This window comes from Triticum urartu, chromosome 6A (assembly GCF_056163025.1).
Source record: "Triticum urartu cultivar PI428250 chromosome 6A, HENAU_Tu73, whole genome shotgun sequence".
NCBI lineage: Eukaryota > Viridiplantae > Streptophyta > Magnoliopsida > Poales > Poaceae > Triticum > Triticum urartu.
The window spans coordinates 602,721,763-602,726,237 of record NC_141878.1 but is presented as its reverse complement, the minus strand read 5'-3'; the positions used below and the strand labels follow the sequence as shown (position 1 = coordinate 602,726,237).

Sequence of the window (4,475 nt, the reverse complement as noted above, 5' to 3'; positions counted from 1 at the left end):
TTCTTGCTTCCTACATAATTCAGTGAAGCTTTGTAATTCATCATTGACCACCTTTTCATCACACCCCTTGCCTGAAAGTACATTGACGGAATCGCTGATGAGATGGCCAAGGACGATGCCGCTAACAACAACGAGGAGATGGAGCCGATGCAGCCGAATGTGTGGCTGTCGGCCGGCTTGGTGCTCATGGCTGTGCTTGCCACCGGAACTCTGGGCCAGATCCAAGGAGAGAGAAAGCACATATGGCAAAGTGAACGTCGGTGTACGTTAACCACTGCGTAGGACGGTGCGATGCATGCTTTTATATTATATAAAACGAAGACGAAGGGAGTACTAAGGCTGGTCGTAATCTCTACTTCTAATGAAGCAGTTGGTGAATAGTCTTCACAGTTTTTTTCGCTGGTTTTTTCGTCACCTCCCCCACCTCATCCCTTCCACGCAGCCATCCAAAAAAGCCCCAAAAAAAAACCATCGACCCCATCATGCGTTGCCCACTCCCATCGATTCCATCTATCGTTTCCGCCGCCGCCGCCGCTAAAAAACTCCATCGATCCCCATCCTTGCTTGCCCACTCCCATCGATCGTTGCCACCGCCGCCGCCGCCGTCCGACGGGGGAGACGTCGCCGCCGCCGCCGCCGCCGTCCGAGGGGGAGACGTCGCCGCCGCCGCTGCAAGGTATGGCGGTTTGAATCCCGCCCCCGCCTCTGCAAGGCAGGGCGGTTTCAATCCCACCGCCGCCGAACTCCGGGAATCGCCGCCGCCAAGTCTTCAGGGCAGGGCGGTTTCAAACCCTGCCGACGAACTCCGGGATACGCATAATCGTCGCTGCCGCCCCCTCCCCCGGCTGCCCCATGGTCTTCTATCTCTCCCAACTCCGCTATCGCGCCCCGTCTTCCGTCTCTGCATGAATCGCTGTTGTGGCAGCCACTCCCCATGGCGGCCATCCGGGCACACCGTGTCCGGGATGATGGAGGTGATGTCGGCCAGTTCCCTGTTTTCGTTGGCATCTTCTGCGATGGGACCCGTGGGGGCAGGTCGCGCGCTGCTCATCTGCGTCGATGGCGTCGGCGTCGTCCTTCCCCTGCCAAGCATGGCGGCTCCTTGGCTGGATCACAGTGATGATACAGTTGGCTCGGCGGTGGCTAGGGATCTCGCAGGCTGGCGTTTATTTGATGTCTGGGTGTTCCAATCGTGATGGAATGGACGTATAATGTACGGTATAAGAATTTGGACGAGGCTCATCTGCGTGGATGGTTGTGGCTTGGCCGCCGGGCACACAATCCATTGATTCACACATAAGGTTTGCCTTTTTTCTTCTCTTTGCATTCTTTTCTATTAAGTTTGCAGATTGTTTGTGTTGGCCAACGAAAAAAGATACCGTGTCAAGAGTGCTTATAACAGTAATTAATAGCGATTCTGTTGTAGTAGCATCATTGTAGTTCACCATTGGAATGTGTACTGTTTCTTGATTCTTGAATTCTGAGCTGAATGTGCACATTTAGCGACCACTGCGTACGTACGTGCTCTAACGGAAAGTACGTAGCTGACACAGACCGTAGCCATCTACACCAAGGCTCCTCTGCCAGTCTTGCAAGCGATCGTCGTAAGAAATATTCCGTGTGATGCCGGCATGTGTTGTTGTTGCACTGTCGCAACCATCCATCTACACACCAAATGTATGTGAACAAGATTCATTGGGGTTCCTCTATTTTCCCATAGTTTTCCTCTTCCTTTCATGCAAGATCAGTCTCTGATCCATCTCACTCGCATGGATGCAGGTCAAAACCGAGTCGCGGTGTTCACAATGCTGGGCATTATTTATATAGAAGGACGAGGAGGAAGATTTGGATGACCATAACCACAATGGCAAGGGCAGCAACATGGTCGTCACCTGCAATGCTGATGGGTGCTGACATTATGATGTTTGGTTTATTTGTTGAAAGTTACAGCCCATGTTTCATGATTTATTTGCCACCTGTTAATCATGATATTTTGAAGTGCTCTGACAATTGCTTGCTGTCTGCATCTCTTACTTTTCAACTTGCTGCATATACAGATATACACCATTAGAATCTGTTTGTACAATATATTTACTTATTCAACATGCTTCGGTTGCGCTTCTTTGAAAATCCAGTTGTAGATTGCAGTGAAGCCCCATTTAGATCTTGGCTATAGTATTATTCTTGTCTTATGACTCGTGACAGATTGATATGTGATACATGACATAGCATATGTTGTACCGTGGTAGTCACATTTGGTGGTAGTTCTGATTGTTTGCTAGATTACGAGATAAGACCAAGTGCTTCTGCAACTCGGTTGCGGTTTTGATAGGAACATGAAGACTTGTGCCATGCCATGGAGCATGTTTGATTAAAAGGAGTAAGTCAACATACAACTTGTTTCTTATGTTTTATTTAGAGAAAATGATTGTTCCTTGTGAGTCATTTTCTTCTACAAATGCAGCATAGTTGCTCCAATATATTGAGCAGGGAAGAAGTTTGTTACAAGTGTTTTATAGAGTTGACGCCAGAGACATCCGACGGGATACATTGGTAGGGACTTCGTGAAAGGCGGACTCCATTTAATCCTTTCCAGCTGCTTACTGAACACCAAGCCCTATTTGATATGCTTAATGATTGTTATATAGGTGAAGGAATCGACGAAGAAGCTTCCGTTCAGCATGGTATCTCAATGGAAGAATATCCGAAGCAAACCTCCGCTACTTCTCTGTTCCCTTTCATTTGTCGTGGGAAGACCTTAGGAAGGTAGGAAGACCTTAGGAAGAGCGGGTGGGAGGAAGAGAGGCATGTGCTATAGATGTAGGCGAACAATGGTCCTTGGAAATTATTAGTACTCTACAAAATGTCTGTCCCCTATGATGCCTACAATGAGCGAGAGAGGGTGGAAGGAAGGGAGAGCGGAGGAAGGAAGATGGCGATATATGTAGAGAGAGAGGGAGATAGGAGGAAGGGAGATGGGCATATATGTAGAGAGAGGAAGATCAGAGAGGGAGGGGAGATTTACAGGACGATTGTCGTTGAGCCACTCAAATATGTATGTCTCTGTTGCATCGCACGGGCAATTAACTATAGAAAATTCAAGGCTATTTTTTAAAGTGACATTTATTCAGCGTGTTCCAACCTTTACATGCTTTAATTATAGAATAATCTAATATTATGATTTCTCCAGTAAGCAGTATACTATATACTTAACTGGGACTTTGAATTTGTGCTTTAGGAAAATTTGAATAGACCTCGTCCACGCCGATAATTTCCTGGTACATCAGGTTGAACAATTTTGTTTATGTTGTGAGTGGTCAATATTCCTTACCGCTGGCCACATATCTCACTTGTGCTGGTCCCCTAGAATATGCTAATGTTTAGTTTCCAATTTTTCAACTATCAAATATCAGTGGACTTTACATGGTTTCTTGCGAAAAAAAAGACTCATATGGCCCGAGTTTGTTTGCTCAGGAGCATTCTTTCATAGATTATAATAGTCAGTGGCTTAAAAGTATTGTCATTGCTACAAACATAAAACTGATGAAAGAAGAACATATTTGTACCTTATTGCCGGCTGACTATACACACAAGAACCTCGACACTCTCATTACTGTGTTATATATTTAGTTGCAATAGTATTTGATTTTTCATGAAGCAATATGCTTACTGTTTCTTCATTCAGTTTCGTGTTTCAATGACGCGTGGAGGATGACGGTCACGAGCGCATTATCGCAAGCTCACAGGAGGGAGGCACACATCTCATCCAATATAAAAGCACGCTCCGAAGAATCCCTAACCCTCCATGGAGCCATTGCTAGGGGGCGTCGAGATCAACGCCACCCATCACGACCACCGAGATGTAGAAGGTATGTCCTGGTGCTTCCCCAGAATCTTTCCCGCCTCTTGAGAGACCACATGGCGTTCTGGTGGCAGTTTTTGGCCAAGGTTGGAAGCCAAGAACACTTCTTAATTTTGATCACGGACTTGACATTGTGGTCGGCGGTGCGTGGTGCAGTGCGGTGATTTCTTGCCTGGCGTATAACAATGTGTGTTCAATGGGTCGCCTCTTCCCACGCACAAGTCTCAGAGGGAGACAACGACAGCTATTCAGAATGACTACAACAAAATTGTGACACAGGTGGTTAGTGGGAGAAGGAACCTGATACCGCAGCCGATTCTGCAGCAAGGGTGGTGCGTAGAAGATAGTTGTAGCAAGCATATATATAAGTCACTCTGGAAAAAGTGTGTAGTTATTGTTGTAATAGAGATCCATTCATTCATTCTTTTGATCCTTATTCCCCTCAACTCAGATTCATTTTATTTTGTACTTATGCATGATTTTGATGGATCAATAAATTTAGTGGCATTAATTGCAATGAGAAATATCATATATCCATAAACTTCACATTGTTGTTGCTACGAGTCTGCTGGTCAGCTACTTCCAGTTATCCTTATCGAGAGTTGATTGTCGG

At 46.1% G+C, this 4,475-nt stretch overlaps 1 long non-coding RNA gene across 3 annotated transcripts; it reads left to right on the top strand.

Moving 5' to 3' along the window:
- The first annotated feature begins 464 nt into the window (after positions 1-464).
- On the top strand, positions 465-4,475 carry LOC125515655 (uncharacterized). Of its 3 annotated transcripts, XR_007287087.2 has the most exons (7): positions 465-1,301; positions 1,554-1,677; positions 1,780-2,380; positions 2,465-2,553; positions 2,649-2,766; positions 3,686-3,869; positions 4,019-4,475. It is a non-coding gene; the product is annotated as an uncharacterized LOC125515655 (long non-coding RNA). The 3 variants fall into 3 exon arrangements; XR_015609158.1 differs by lacking the exon at positions 1,554-1,677 and having other exon boundaries at positions 4,019-4,472; XR_015609157.1 differs by having other exon boundaries at positions 465-1,677; positions 4,019-4,472.